The sequence below is a fragment of the Coturnix japonica genome, chromosome 1, assembly GCF_001577835.2.
Source record: "Coturnix japonica isolate 7356 chromosome 1, Coturnix japonica 2.1, whole genome shotgun sequence".
NCBI lineage: Eukaryota > Metazoa > Chordata > Aves > Galliformes > Phasianidae > Coturnix > Coturnix japonica.
The window spans coordinates 158,958,728-158,975,823 of record NC_029516.1 but is presented as its reverse complement, the minus strand read 5'-3'; the positions used below and the strand labels follow the sequence as shown (position 1 = coordinate 158,975,823).

The following is a 17,096-nucleotide window of genomic DNA, read 5'->3' as shown; positions in this document are numbered from 1 at the left end:
CTTATCAAAACCACATGGTGTCAATGCAGATTGACCTTCATGTAATTATAATCAAAAGCAATCCTAACAGGCAGTTCAAATATTTCAACTAAACAAAAATACTATATCTTTGTTTTCCTTTATAAGTAACAAACAAGGTCATGATAACCTTTCTGGCCAAGGGCAGAACATTTACCAAACTTGTCAGGCTTTAGCTTTTCAATACTGCAAAGCTGAAAATAAAGTATTATAGCCAATTAACTTCTTTCTTCCTTCTGTAGAAATATTATATATTACAATGCAATACGACTTATTCTGTGTTAGCTTTCATGTGTGTGGGTAGTTTGGTGTAATCTGGTGCCATCTAAACCAATTGATTAGCCCTACTGTTTCCAAAAAAAAACATTGTAGGACAGTAATGGAAGAAGGCTGTGGATTGTGCTGTGATGGCCTCTCCATTGGCATGAGATCACATCTGCCACCATGTGACAAAGCAGGTTCCTTGATTCTTTGAAAATCATCCCACTCAAATTAGACTTCAGGACTACTTGTAGATTTGCCAGTAGAGTGCCTCTTTCTTTACTTTTGTTCCAAGAATCTATTTTGGGCCATATGACCTCCAGAGATCCCTTAAAACCTCAGCCATGCTGTGATTCTGTGATCCTGAGAAAGCACCAGAAGTGGACTAACTTACTATTGCTTATACAGTTAGTTAAGACTGTGGCCTGACAGAGGATGTTCTCTGGAAAAGAGGGTAGCTGACCAAAGGGTAGGTATTATGTGTGTTATAGTCATGCCCCAATAATTGAGCTAGCACCCTTTTTAAGAAACTGTAAAAGTGGCTATCTCACATATGTTGTGAAGGTAAAAGGAAAAATGCTGTTGCTTGTAGGTGAAAATCAGTCTTATAAAAAAAAAAAAAAAAAAAAAAACGAAAAACTAACTTACTTGTGTATGTTTGGTGTTTGGAGCATCAATATTATTGAAATATATCACACCTATTTAAAATATTGTGAGAAATATCTGGCACGGGATACTTATGTAGGTAATGGTGGACATAATAATTGTTAGCAGATGTCAAAGATAGATTAAATGTTAGTGAATTTGCCCTTCTGAGAGAGGGATGAGTGATCTTTGCACATCTATCACATGTCCAAGCTGCCATTATGAAGAATTACAGGTTGCAGCCAAAATAATATAACTTTCTCCATATTGTTGTACTCCAGCAGGCTGTTTTGGAATATGTTTTCCTGTGTTAAGTATGACCTGCTGTGCAGTCCAATAGGTCTTTAAATAGCTTATGACTTGGAATATAGTACAGGTGTGGTTACTGTAAAATAAAATCATAATATGTTTTGGGTATAAATATTTAAAGACCAAAATCCTTTCTCCAGAAGAGAAACAAAGGTGTTATTTTACACTGAGAAGTACTGAATTTTATTTCTTATGATAACCTGAAGAAAGGTATAGGTGATAAGCTATCTACCTTTTTGATCATAGGCTACAGAAATGGACAGGGAAGTGGGAGACCTAATTCAGAAATTTACTAGCTACTGGAGCCTACTACTTACTCTTCCAAGAGAATGCCCAAACAGCCAGACTGAAGGTAGAGTTATCCTGTCTTATGCTTTGTAGCAATGTGAGCTAACACAGCAATTGTGATTTGGCATCAGTGACCATTTTGCACTGCAAGACCTGCAGGAGACAGCTGTATTGTGAGGGAGGATTCTGTTTGCCCCATTTGCTTTTGCCAAGTGTCAACCTAGTTTTCCCTCACTGGGCAGCAGACTGGTTGACAAAAGTGAACTAGATGGCCCTATTAAGATGAAATCTGGACTGTGTTTAGGATTTTTCTGTGTAGAAGTCTAAGATATCTGTTCCCATTGAACAGAAGAATGATACTTGTCTTTGGAACACACAACCTTTTGCTCTCCCCTGAGGAATGATTTCATTCATACTAAGCAAGTTCAAAGTGAATCTTGTCATGGTTAATTATAGAGAATCATATGATATGTGTGTGTGTGCATATATATATATATGTATGTATCATACCACAAATCATATTTTAAACAACTAGGTTTTTGTATCTGTAAGTGTCCTGGTTTCAACTGGAACATGGTAGACTTTCTTCAGTGTCTGGTATGATGCTATGTTTTGGCTTTAGAAGAAAAGCAGTGTTGATAATAAACCAGTGTTTTAGTTGTTGATGAGCAGCCCAGTTCAGAGCTAAGAACTTTTCAGTTTTTGTGCTTCCCATATCCTACCTGTGAGATTTTGGGAACACACAAGGAGCTGGGAGGTAACAGACAGAAGACAGCTGATGTGAACTGGTCAAATGGAACATCCATACCATATGACATCAGGTGAAAAAAAATACAAAATGATGGGGAGTTGGCCAGGGGTGGGGGCTGCCACTGCTTGGGTACTGGCTGGGAATTGGTCAGCAGGTTGTGCCTTGCTTGTTTGGAAATACATTTATATATTATATGTATAATCATTACAGTTATTTCTCTCTTCCTTTTCTGTCTTAGTAAATAGTTTTTATCTCAACTTACTAGTTCAACCTTAATTTTCCAATTCTGTCCCCCATCCTACTGAGAGAGGAGGAAGTAAGCAAAAGGTGGTGTTTAGCTGCTTTCTGGTTGAAACTAGAACAGTAAGATGGATTGCGTTGATGCTGTTTACATTTTTAGTAGCCATTAATGTTGTTTTGGAGGCATGCTGCATTTATTTTGCAGTACAGATTTTCTCAAAGAATTTTAAAATCAGATACTATGACAGAGCTCCCTTTCTGACACTAATGTACATCTGGAAAGCACCTAAAAGAAAGAAGTACACATGCTTTTCTTTACCTATTCCTCAGAGTTCATCATACCAGGAGACTTGGGCTTAGAAGGAACTGAGTATCCTATACTAATCACAGCCATTTTTATTATTGCATTTTATGGCAGAAGGTGACACTTAACTTCTGCTGATGCAGAAGGCAATTAGGTGAAATGCTATCTGCACCAAGATTCTGACATCTGTGTTCAAACAACAATACAAAAAAGCCCGCTCATGGTGTGAATTTGAATAAGGCACCCCATCTAAAAGAAATGTACAGTGAGTAATCTTCCTTTCATTTTAAGTAATAAACAATTTCAAACAGCAAGTGAAGAAGTGTTATAAGAAAAAATACACACTGAAAGATAAGAAAGATTTGTTGAATATTATAGCCAATATAAATTAAGAACCTACACTTTTAAATACCTCTTATTTCCTTTGTGAAAACATACGGTCTCTTTTCAGGAGTATTTAGACGTTGCTTTACAACAAACACAACTTTTTCATATTCTCCCACTTTCTTTTTCTGTAGAACTATCTAGAAGCCTGATGAAGCAATGTTTCTGCTTCTTCTGTCTTTAATTTGTTTTCTCCTCAAACAAGGTTGTGTTATATAATTAGAAGTCTGGATAGCTGTAGTCTTTTATCTGAAGAGTCTAAAGCCATGGAGATCATCCACAAGGCTGCTTGTTAAAAGACTGACCTGTGCCGTGCTTAATTTGCCGCAGTAGATTTCAGAACTCCCTGCATAATATCAATTGAAATTAACAGCTCAAATAAACTCTTACGTTCCTTCACTCAAACAATAGAAGATGTTCCTTGAATCTGTGTTCTACAGAATTTGGATTAATGTAATAGCCTCTTCTGCCTTTCTGTAAACAGTAAAGCAACTCTTATCACAGAATCAAATTCAGATTCTCTCTGTGTATTTCAGTGTGTACCTGATTCATGTTACCCTGAAGGTTTAAGATAATTTACTCTTGATTGTCTTGGGGATGTTTGATTGGTTTCTAACTCTTTAAAAAATGATCTTCTTATCAAAAGTTGTCAGTTTTCAACTTTCATTTCAGTACTGCTACCTCTTTGATACTTGCTTTTTAATTCTCAGAAAATTGGGTGCTAAAATGAAAGCTTTGTTGCGTTCTGTCAGTCTTTAGCATTGTCATGTATAATTTCAGTTCTTTGATGCATCTTAAAAGTTTTAGATGCAGCTTTTTGACGTAGGTTTTTGTTGCCATTCTTCCCTGAGAAGTTAATAACCCTTAAGGAAATGTGATAAATCAAGTTTTTAGATTTCTGAAGTACCTATCATGACAGCAAAGCAGTGATGAAAATAACCTGATAAAGTAAATGATTGTATACTCCTGACTTAGAGTTTGGCTAGATGCTTTTGATTTCAGGCTTTCAAACAGCTTTTTGAACAACTCCATTTTAAGTTTACACTTAAAGGACAAGTACACCCTCTGTTTAAATGTATCTGTGAATTATCCAAAGAAGTAACACTTTTACTGCTAGGGAGACTTTTTTCCTGTTGATTTTGAAAGCTAAAGTCATTCAAAAATACCACTAAGAACATCAGGGTAAAGAAGAGACTGGAAGTACAACAGCCCTTTCAGCTGAGAAGCGAGAGAAAATGTTTGGCAAAGATAAAAAGTAAAAATAAGAAATTTGGAGATAAGCTTTGTTTCTTTGCCTATCTAAAATGTACTGTGTGTCTGACTGCTGATAGACAAATTCCCATATGTAATGTAGAAGTGGAGTTTCACAAGCAGGGGTTTGATGAAAAGAAAATTAGTTTTTGCATCTATAATTAAAACCTATGGTAAAAAGCTTAAAATTCTTCTGCTTTAGTCATAGATGCAAGGTAGATAATATTTTGTTTTTATACTGTAATTATTTGCCTAATTTGTAAATTAGTTGAAGTAGTCGAAAAGTAAATAAGGAGTGAGCAAATTTTGCCTTAAATTAAATTCAATAACTACTAATCAAATCAGATCTTAAGAGGGAAAGTCAAGTGTCATTTATAGAAAGTGGAAGATAACATACTGTTTACAACTTAGGGAACTTCAGTGGACTTACTTTTAAAAAATGTTTTTTGAGGAACTTAAATATCTTTTCAAGGACACTGCTTGATTTCTGGTTGTATATTAAAAAACGCTGTCACATAGCTACGTAGGGTATGGTATGGTATAATATGATTTCATTGGTGGATTCTAGGCGTATGCCGAGTAGATCTCAGGGCAATGAGAGAAGTCTGATGAAGGAATTAATTGGTGTGGTATGCCAGGGCTTCATTTTTCGTCCTAAACTTGGCTGGGACTTCTGTTGTTGCCCCTTCTATGCCATGGGTTCCCCACAGCTTCTTTTCCCATGCATACACACAGCCTTCCCTGTTTGGGCCTTTTCTCTGTTTCTTTAGAGCTCCCAGTGTGATAATGTGATTACCTTACTCATATAATCAATTTCTTCTTTCATCTTGATTTCATTAGTGCTGTAAAGAACAAATTAAATATTTGCCAAATGGTCTACAGTGGCCAAATTCTGTGGTTTGAGTAATACTGGAAAAATTTCAGATTTAACTGCTTTGAGATGCTTCAGAGCATGCTAACTTGTATAACTTTCTTTCTTTTGGGGGATTTTTAGTGTAAATTTTCATTAGCTTCCAGTATTTCCTTCCTTATAAAATAAATATTCTTTCTCTTTTAATTATTAATTATTCAGTGCATTAAGGCAAACATTTAGATTTTTAGATAGTTTATTCAAAAGGTTATTGCTTCTCATTATGAGCACAGACTAACATAGACATAACAGATAGAATTCTGGTAATTTCACGAAGACGATTACACCCTACGTCTTTATTATTCGAGTTATTTGTGTTAAGAGTTATCTTAGCAGTTTTGTGTAAGTCATGTTTCTCTAAAGGCTTCAAGCATCCTGCCTTAAATTCAGTCTCTGTTTTCTCTTAAGATGAAATGTTAGTTTCAGTAAGGTAAATAAACATCTAGTTTGGATGACTGAAAAAAGAAAGAAGAAAACAAAACAAACAAAAACAAAAACAAAAACAAAAAGCTGAGACGACTAACATCTCCTCATAAAGTAAAAGAAAGGATATAGATTGTCTCAGGCCATCCCTTCCTGTGATAACTGAGTTGGACCTTACTCCATGTTTCAAAATAGTGGGAACCATCTTCCTAAATCCCTTGCATTATTCACATTAAGGAAGATTGACTTGGGGAAGTGAATGTATTTGAACATAGGTGATCTTCATAGATCCTTACTAGAGCAGGTAAAACCTACGACTATAATCAACAACATGGGATCAGTTTAAGAGTCATAGAATCATAGAATGCTCAGAGTGGATGGAAGCTTAAAGGTCATCCAGTTCCAACTGCCCTGCTGTGGGCCGGGTTGACAGCCTCTAAATCAGGCACCTGATCAAACTGCCCAGGGTCCCAGCCAAACTGATCTTGAATTCCTCCGGGGATGGGGCATCTACGGCTCTTCTGGGCAGCCTTTGCCAGTGCCACTTTGCTCTCTGAGTGAAGAATTTTCCCCAAACATCTATGCTAAATCTCCCCTCTTTTAGTTTGAAACCATTCCTCCTTGTCCTATCACTATCTGCCTGTGTAAAAAGTCAGTCTCCTTCCTTTTGTAAGCTCACTTTTAGTGAAAGGCCACAAGGAGGCTTCTCTGAATCATAGAATCATAGTATCGTAGAATCATAGCATCACAGAATTGCTCAGGTTGGAAAAGACCTTAAAGATCATTGAGTCCAACCATAACCTAACCATGCTCCCCTAAAGCACAGTTCTCTCAACCTCTCTTTGCAGAAGAGGTGCTCCAGCCCTCTGATCCCCCTCATGGCCTCAACTGAACCCACTCTAACAGTTCCACATCTTGTGCTGGAGGCCCCAGACTTGGACACAGTACTCCGGATGGGGTCTAACGACAGTGGATTGGAAGGGGACAATGCCTTCCCTCCCTCTGCTGACAACTTTATTTTGATGCCTCCCAGGATACCATTGGCCTTATGGGGTGCAGCAGCACACTGTTGGTTTGCACTGTGCACATCAATCCACCACAACACCCAAAAACGTTTCCATAGGTCTGCTCTCAATGAGTTCTTCCTTCAGTCTGTACTTGTATCTGGGATTGCCTTGTGTCATGGTTTCATGATTTTTGGTTACTGGTATTCCACATCATAACATCAGGTAGTTCACTGGGAGTTAAAGTGTTAATGCTCCAATTCTGGGTACCTGTCCAAAAGAGAAGAAGAACTACATTCCCCTGGGGCACTTTGCAGTCAGAGAGGAGATAGATGTAGGTCCTGGCAAGGTCACCTGTTTGGGTTTTTCTCTTCATCACCCTTCTTCGCCTCTCCTCACTGCTGCCCGTGCCAACTGTGAGCATCACTTCACTATTACTGTAAGGCCTACAGCTTTCAGATGCTCTTTCATTATATTTGATTTATTAGCTTCAGTTTTAATTATATGGTATTATAGTGTGTTATCTTGCATTCTGATATCATATTTAGTAAATTAGTTTGTTTCTCCTCAGATCATTGCTGCTGTTTTTAATTATTTTGGGGTACCCTGTTTCCCTTTTCTGGAGGTGTGGATTTTGCAAAATCCCTCTGCCCCACTAGTCACGGAACCGGGCCGGACCAGCCCATAAACCATTGACACCCTGACCGAAGAGCAATATCTTGCACTTGGCCTTGTTGAACTCCATTAGGTTCATGTGAGTCCACTTTTCAAGCCTTTCCAGATCCCTCTGGATAGCATCCCTTCCTTCTGTTTTATCAGTCTGTTATCTATCTGTTTGATCACCACTCAGTTTGGTGTCACCAGTAAACTTGCTGAGGGTGTGCACTCAGTCTCACTATCTACATCACAAAAACTGATGCTGAAGATTACCAGTACCAAGTTGTACCACTGGGAGGTGCCATTTATCACTGGCCTCCACCTGAACATAGAGCTGCTGACTACAGCTCTCTGGCTGCTGCTTTCCAACCAGTTCTTTATCCACTGAACAGTCTATACTTCAGATCCACATCTTTCCATTTTAGAGATAATAATGTGGTGTGGGACCATAATGAAGTATGAGATTTGTTAATTCATGACATTGTTATACATGCTGCTTTGCAGTTTCTTGCAGAGAAGAACTATGCAGCGATAGCAAGTTATCAGAAGTGTTTCTTCCTGACCAAATGCATTAAATATGTATCTCAGTGTGATAAATGATTATTTTCTCTGAGGAAATGAAACAGAACCTTCACTGCATTGATCCATGAAAATTACCATTTCACTACTTATCATGTTTTTTATTCTTAGTTATCTGTTGGTAACACAACATAAGTATTAAGTGGGGCTTTTGGTGTGGTTTTTGTGTGTGTGTGTGTGGTTTTTTTTTAAACTTCAGTTCTGAGGAAATTCACATACTGTTAGATGCCAGATGTTTGCCTTTCAACTTTTTATCTCATCTTACTACTTTGGTCCTTTTCCCTCCACTGGATCTATTCTCTGGATCAAGGCAGAACAATCAGTTGTTTTTATGTGGAATTTTCAATACAATTATTTGAAAAAAATAGTTGTAAGGTCACCATCATATTTTTCATAGAGAAATATAAGTAAGTGTGTTAATTTTACTGTTTAGTAAGCGTGGGATTACAAATCTGTGTTTGCTTTACAAATATATTTATTCATTTGCCATTTAAAATTTTGTGTAGCCCCAAATATTTTGTTATTTCCTCCATATTTTTGGCTAAGCCTTAAAATTATTAACAAGAGCAAAATGCCTACTCACGTAGGGGAAGGGGAAGATTCAGAGCACAGTTAGGTATTAAGAATGCATAGACCATATGGAAATCATTGTTCCAAATGAGTAAAGAAAGAAATCTACCTAAGGTACTTAAATATACAGCAAGTAGAAATAATAGCACAAAACAAACAAAACACACTGTTGAAACCCATGAAACCATACTAATACATTATGGATCTCTTGAAAGAATTGCCTTGCTTCATATAGACCAAACAAGACCAGATAACTAAACATACAGCAATTACATGAAAATTTATTTCTTTTCCTTACACTTGTTTTCTAGCAATCTCACTGTAGCCTAGGAAGTACAAAAAATGTGTCTGCAAGTCTGTAGCTTAGGAAACCAATCTATCATTGTCAGTGACTTGGAGTAATAAAGCTTTCTAAACAGTTTTAAAATTATCAGATTATCTGTGTGTGTTAAAAGTGCTTATATTTAGCACATGTGATGTATGATATTTATGCCATACATCACCTGGACTAGAGTGCAAAATATCTCCATGTAGTATGAATAAACGTACCTGATGGTTGCTACTTTTTATTTTTTAACAGGATGCTTTTTGTAGAAGGAGATGTCTAAAATTACTATTTTTTTTTCAAAGAAATGGGATATAGCCTAGCTAGTTTGAAATTGATTATATGTTTCTTTAAAGCCCATATTACAATGTCTATGTACAGTGCTTAGTGCAGAGCATTTCATTTAGATCACTGTGTCCTGATCCATGTCTGTATGATTAAAGTATAGAGATTAAAGTAAGAAAGTAAAAGAAAACTGAACCAAAGTAGGGTTGCTGTGCCACAGCACTAATGTATCAGGAAAATTCAAGCTTTTGAGGTGATAGGTAATTGAAGTGCTGATGAATGCTATCTGTTCACACCCTTAAACTAAGCTTCACACAAAGGAAGTATGCTGAATCTGGATTGAGCACTGGTGCTTCAGGAAGCATAGCAATCACTGACAAGGAGGTGCTGAGACAAACCTTTGTGTCACGAAGCAAGGACAGACTGACAGCTTAGCTGGAATCAGTTGATACAGATTTCTCTCCTTTTAATTTTTGTTTTCCCTTCTTTTCACTTGCTCAGAACTCAAAGAGGAATAAGATTCAGAAAGATAACTGTGACTGTTCTGCTTGATGTTAACTTAGGCAACATGGTCTGGGCATTAAATAAACAGGCCCAATACAGCTAAATTAGCTCTCTATAGAGTCAGTTGGTAGATGTAAGCAATATTCCAAGATATCAGGGTGTTGACTGCAGAAAAAAAAAAAAGAGAAAGGTCATTGTTGTGAGGGGTTATCTTTGAGGAGGTCCGTGAAAGCAGGATAGAGATGTGAAGAAAAGCAAAAGAACAACCAGCAGATAGACTCCTGCACCATCCTCTGAGCATAGAACTTCTCCTGAACATCTAATCTAAATCTCCCCACTTTTAGTATAAAACCATTTGCCCTTGTGCTATCGCTATCTGTATCTTTTTACACTCCATGTACAAAAAATTTGTCTTCTTTCTTTTTCTAAGCTCACTTTAAGTACTGGAGGGCCACAGTGAGTTCTCCCCAGAACTTTCTCCAAGCTGAACAACCTCAGCTCACTGAACCTGTCTTCCTAGGATAGGTGCTTCAGCCTCTTGATCATCCCCATGGCTCTCCTCAGGACCCATTCCAACATCTCAACATCTTTCTTGCCCTGGGGGGCCCCAGAGCTGTACACACTACTCTTGATGAGGTCTCCCAAGGGCAGAGTAGAGGGGGAACAATCACCACACATGTCACAGATGCACTACTGCCTCAATGTCCAGCTTTTCATCCCACCAGAACCCACTTCCCTGCTCCTCAGGGCTGCTCTCAGTGAGCCATTCTACACAGTGCTGTGGCTGTGACCATCCAGCCAATTCTTTATCCACTGAATAGTATACCCTTCATATCTCTCCAATTTGGAGATAAGGATAGACTGTGGTGCCATGTCATAGGCCTTGCACAAGTCCAGGTAGATGAAATAAGTTGCTGTTCCTTTGTCCACTAGTGCTGCCGATTTGTCATAGAAGGGCACCAGACCAGTCAGATACGATCTGCCCATGGTGAAGCCATGCTGGCTGTATCAGATCACCTCCTTATCTCATGTGCTTTAACATCTCTTCCAGGAGAATCTGCTCCATGATCTTCCCAGGCACAGAGGCTCCAACCCGTAGTTGGTCAGTTGATGAGATAAAGTGGGACACAGCTATTCTCACTTTAGCTGATGCAAAGCCACCTAAGTGTGAGGAGTAAAGATGGAAAGCATCGAAGTGTTTTGACTGATAATAGGGAAAAGAACTTTTAATCATAACTTCTGTTTGACCAGTAATTCTGAAACTATTACAAATCACAAGTTCACCAAGAAGAAACTTGATCATATGCTGATGTTGTTTATTACTGAAATTAAGCAACTTATCTCTTGTTCAGTACATTGACGGCAGCTGAGTGGAGCCTACTGCATTTTGATGCCCATTCTGTTCTTTCTTTTTATTGTTGTGTTTTTTTTTCAAATAATCTGTCAGAATGAGATGTGTAATTATAGTAAACATTGCTCCAAATAGCACTTCAAAAAAATGTTATACATGCTTTTACGTCTTGTTCAAACTCATTTAGCTATTTATTTTCAAAGTATATTCTAACTTTACTTAATAGAGTGTCAAATTCTCAAAGGCTGCCAAAATTACTGACTTATATCTATTAATTTCAAGTCAGCAGTTTTATTGTGGCTACTGCACACGCTGTGGTTACCCACAGCTTGGCCTGCTTCAAAATACTTGATAATTACAGTATCCCCATACCTAACTAATGCATTTCAATCATACAAGAAATAGCTTATGGTCTATTCCCCAGATGATTATAACTTCTTCTTTATTAAAAAAGCTACCCTTATAATTTGCTTCCTTATGCCAGATGGCAAGTTCCTAATTAAATACATTTCTCATGTGTCTTATTTTTCTGCTCGCATTTTGGGAAAGCTAGAATCTCAGTAGGGCCAACAGATTGTCGAGGTACATTGTTGACATCAATAATTGTTATTTTACTGTCTTGTAGTGAATGGTAGCTTAAACAAGATCTGATTGTTCAGGGGCTGCGTCTTGGTCTTTGGCACTACTTCTCTACAAGTTCAAGTCTTCAAAACAGATTCTTAGAAAGGTTTGTTGTGCTCTTCTATTCTTATTCCTTTAGGACTGCTTGCATTTCTTCCACAGAACGTGAGAGCACAATTTGCTCTTATGGTAGTTGATAAGAAACGTTATTTTACCTTTCTCCTTTTCTACTGGTCTTTTCGTCTTCCTAGAACCTCACATCTGAAAGATGAGCATCCATTGTCTGCCTGGTAATGACAGTCATCTTGATCCAGAGGGCCTGGAGTAAGTGCATCATTCTGGAATTCTGAACTTTAGTTCAGCACAAGGAAGCATCACTTACACTGCACGTTTTTTTGCAATATGATGATATAGCTACAGATTCACACATTCCAAGGACTGTTAAACCTGTTCTAATATGGAGTTAATTATAGAACCATAGAATGGTTTTGAGTTGGAAGGGAACTTAAAGCCCATCCAGTTGCAATTACTCTGCCTTATGCAGAATTCCCAGCCACCAAATCAGGCACTTGATGAGATTGCCCAGATTCCCAACCAACCTGTCCTCAAACACTTCCAGGGATGGGGCACTCACAGCTTTTCTGGGAAGCCTGTTCCAGTGCCTTATCACTCTTTGAGTGAAGAATTTCCCCCTAATATTTAATCTGAATCTCTCTTCTTTTAGTTTAAAACCATTATCCCTTGTCCTAACACTGCATTCCTGGATAAAGAGTCAATCTCCAGCTTCCTGCAAACCCTCTTTAAGTACTGGCAGGCCACAGTGAGTTCTCTCTGGAACCTTCTCCAGGCTGAACAAGCCCAACTCCCTAAGCCTTTCTTAACAGGAGAGGTGTTCCAGCTCTCTGATTACCTTGTGGCCTCTTCTGGAACCACTCCATCATTTCCACGTCCATGTTGTGCTGTGGACCCAGACCTGAACATAGAGCACTGGATGAGTCCTCACGAAGGGAGAGGACAATCACCCTCATTGATGAGTTTCTCATCAACTGACATCTCAGAGTCCTTCTCAGGGCTGCTCCCTATAGACTCATCACACAGTCATGCTCAGTCACGCTTAGAATTTCACTGACGCATATAGAGGACGTTGTGCATGACCCTGTTGAATTGCAAAAGTTCACACAGACCTACCTTTCCAGCCTGTCTAGATCATTCCTAGTGACATCCCTTCCCTTCAGGTGTCAATCATACCACCTTTGAACATTTAAAAGGGTCCTACAGCGGTGAGCTTAATTATTTGTTCTTAAAAAAACCTTCATTGTCTTATCTTAGATCTACTCCAGTTTACCTGTCAGGCTCCTCCTGAAGTGAGTACTACATATACGAGCAGCTTTTAGCTTATTGCCTCACAATTTAGTCTTTTTAAAGGCTCATGCAGAGTTAAATTCACTGAAGGGGCCGTTTCATAAAAATGTGTGAAGATGCAATCCAATTATAAGATACAACTACGTAAAACAAGCAAAAAATCCACCAAATCCACCAGCACCACCAAACAACAAAACTAACTCACTGTCAGTTTGAGTCTGCTTGATAGAGGAGTGTGATAGCAATGTGTTGGAAGAAAACAGCTGAAGCAGAAATTGAAATACTGATAGAATGATAGGGAACAGCCCCACAGCTAGCTGTTCACATTCATGTATGAAAACATTTAACATAAACCAGACACAAGGACCTGCTGTGCAGGACCTGTGTTCATTCCCACACAGGGCAGCTGGATACTTAGAAATAAGTCCTTTTTTGTTTATCTTGTCTTGCATGCTCTTTTTTTGATATTTTTCTGTTTTAGGAGCTAAGTATTCTTGTTCATACTGTTATGAAATATAGCTATTCTGAGTTTCAAAGCTGTTTTGAACTTCTTTATAGGTATTGGCGTAATGGAACAGTCTCAACAGATATGCCTTATGTCTAAATGTGTTTGTGTTCCTATTAGTTTCTCCACTAAAGCTATATTGTGCTTATATTCCACAATGTTGCTATTGTAATATTTCTTACTTTGTATAAGTAACTATTTTAAACAAACAAATTTTATAGCTTGAAGATGTGCCACATATGCCTCTCTCAAATATTTCTGTTTATATAGGAAAGATTAAGTTCTTATTGGCTTAGTGTTGTGTTCAGGTTCAGAAGATGACATTCCTTTATGAGATATTCACCCTAGCCCTACTTATAGGAAATGTCCCCTCCATTCTTTGAAGTCCAGAGGTGGCTAGTGGCTAATTATATTTCATTTCTTCTGACATTTTGTTAATACAGTTATCCCCAATTTAATTGATTGAGGACTTAGTTGTATTTTGCTTTCAGTGATTGTAACAGATAAATATTTGTGTGTGTCTTTGTGGTGTGTGTTTGGTTTTTTTTGTTGTCACATAATCACAGTTGTTCAGCACTGGAGGGCTTCTATTCTCAGTTTACTTCATTAATAATTATAAAGAGGGATATCTGTTGCAATGCAATTTTGGGTAAACAAGAGGGCTGGGATATCTTGTTTCATTGTGAGGAGGGAGTGTTAATGACGTTGGTGAGATTTAGGCCACAAGGAGAAAGGGACTGTAAATGGAGTAAAGGCAGATATTCTTCTGACTACACAGATATCTGTTTTCTTACTACAATATATAAAACCTTATGGACAAACACCTCCCTGCAACAAGTTGTCAGAGAAAATCTAGCCTAGTGGATTAAAGTGACGCTATTGCTTTTAATAATGAGTAACTGTACAATTATTGTTTGGTACTTATTACTGAAATAAACTCTACTTTCCAAAGAGACTAGACTGTTATTTTGCCCTAAAATCCTATTGTGTTCCTTAAACATGTCAGAGACCTGGAGATTGTTTGAATAAGCTAGAGAAGTTGATAGGACCAAAAGGCTTTCATGGCTGCATGAATATAATTTAGTTTGTCTTTTCATTGGATGAATTAGTTAAGCAAACAGTCACTGTCTTCTCCACCATTTTTTTATCTTGTGCTTTGAGGAGATCTTGAGAACTTGTAGGTACACACAAAACTACTTGTAAACTATTTGTATGAAAAAAGTGGTGTATTTTGATGGCAGAATATTCAAACCACAATTTATGTATCTTTTTCCTTTTTTTTTTTTTTTTTTCATGGCATACATTTTCAAGTACTTCTTGAAATTAATAAATAATTCTGGTTTTGTTACAAACCTGGATATACAGGTGTTTATAATTTGTTAGAGCATGGAACCCAGCCTCTGAATCCTGTATCCATTTCTTCCTCTGATTAGTCAAGTACTGGCAGGAGGAGGACCTGACAATGTGGAGTATGTTTGGTTCAACTGACTAAGCATTTGTTAATGTTAACTAACTTAACCTCTCCAGAACTACATTGTAAGTCACTGATTATCTAAATCCAAATGAAAAGGAGGTTGGCATTTCCTGGTGAGAGACAGGACATTAGGATTCTTGGTCTGGGACAGGAACAGGTCTTGAGTGAGAGGAAGACCTAGTTTTCATACAGATGCAATGAGACCCCATGACTGAAGTAATTGCTTATTACACTAATGCATTATAATAGTAAAGGGAACTTTAATATTGCAACAGAAGTCTTTTTATTATTTTTTCATACACATTTTGGACAAAAAATTGTATTCCTTTTGGTATAAACAGTGCTGATGTACATGTGTAGTCTGAACAGGCCTTGGGTGTCCAGTGTTTCAGTCTCAGTGTGTTTTGGCCTGTCTTTTTTACAATATTGCCTATTAAAGTACTCAGAAGGGCAACTCAGGAATTTATTTTGTTCATTCCCACATATTTCTGAAAATTGTTCCTTTCTCTTTCCATTCTTTACATTTAAATAGGAAGACAGCCTCCTTCAGATGATACAGAACTTACTGACAGTTGCTCTTGCTCCAGTCCTACTTCATGAGAACTTCCGAAGATACTAACTGAGGTATTTATTTGTTCTTTTTATTTTACGTGTTTCTACTCTGCAGGTATACCAAGAGGAGTGGTAGACATGGAAAGTAACACAAAGTTTTGTCCATAAAGAGAGCTACTGTGTGGTACAATCTAATCTCTTTCTGGGGCTGAGCACTACATTAGACTTCTTTTATATGAATTGAGACATCAAATAACATCTATGCCAAAACCAAACATATTAAAGTGCAGTTAAAATATCACTTCTGTTTTGGTCCTCCATCCAGTTTCATGGAGTCCTCAACTTATCTCTAGGAATGCACAAGGAATTTTGCAGAAAATTGCTGCACATGAGCACACATGTCACCTAATTAATGCCTTTCTTGAACCTGTCATAAGTATCTGACGTTGATAGGTTTCTTCCTGTAATACATCAGTGAAATTTCAGTTAAAGAAAAGGGTTTTTGTTAACAAAATATACAAATGCTTTCATCCCTGTTTATCTTTAATAAATCCGTAAGGTTAAATATAAAAGCTGTTCTAAAGATATTTAGAAATCTTTCATTATGACAAATGTTTGTCCTTTATGTCAGATACCAAAGAATTAATTCTTTTGTACAGAAAAGAACAACATGGTTTGTGTAATGTAGACAGTCTCATAAAGAATTAATGGACTCAGAGTTCATAAAAGCAAAAAAGTATCTTATAAGCCTGTGGCTAGCCCTAAATTTATGATCTGCAGCTGTTGAATGTCTGATAGGAACTTCATCTTCTAAAGCACGATAACACTGTGAGTGTATAGCTAGAGAAAAGGAAACACTGTGCCTTGAGAAATGCAGGCGTCCAGACAAATCAATGACAATTGCATAGCATGTTTACTGGATTTCTACTGTGTAAATCTTACAAATGCATGCTTTAATACTTTTTAAACTGCATACAATTTCAGCACAGAGTTCTACAGTATCATAGGTTAAACAGAAATTCTGTGGGTCACTCTTTGTATTGTCAGTCTAATGTAAGCAGTGCAGGGCTGGAATTCTTGTTTTCTGCATCTGAAAACTCAAAGATTAAATTACATTGAAGAAAAATAGCTCATAATTTCTAAAAGAACGTTGTAAAATATGTAGTGTATGAAACTTTTTGTTTTGAGTCTCTTGTCAGTTATGTGCATCTTTCATAATACCAAGAACAGATTAACTTTCAGAGGGTTAATAATTCTTAATGTAATTATTATGTAAATGTTGTATGTCCTGCTATAATTGTAAAATATAACTCTAACATAAATATTTCCTTTTTGAAAGATGCCTTATGTACCAACCACTAGATATAATAATTTTGCTTTTATCAGCTATCTATGTTAATGGTATTTATGCCTGAATTCTGTGAAGTGCTTCATATTCTCAGATTTTAATAAAGCAGTTGGGATTTGTGATCTCAGGTATAGAGATCACAACTGTTTTAGTTTGCACAGTGCATTCGTTATAT

General features: G+C 37.3%; 1 protein-coding gene across 4 annotated transcripts in view; it reads left to right on the top strand.

Annotated features, from left to right (window-relative positions):
• Positions 1–17,096, top strand: part of SGCG (sarcoglycan gamma) — a 103,591-nt gene that overhangs the window by 14,194 nt on the left and 72,301 nt on the right. For all 4 annotated transcript variants that reach the window (XM_015852141.1, XM_015852142.2, XM_015852137.2 and 1 more), the window contains exon 2: positions 15,554–15,645. The gene's annotated coding sequence lies outside the window, so the exon portion shown is untranslated. The remainder of the gene's footprint in view (positions 1–15,553; positions 15,646–17,096) is intronic.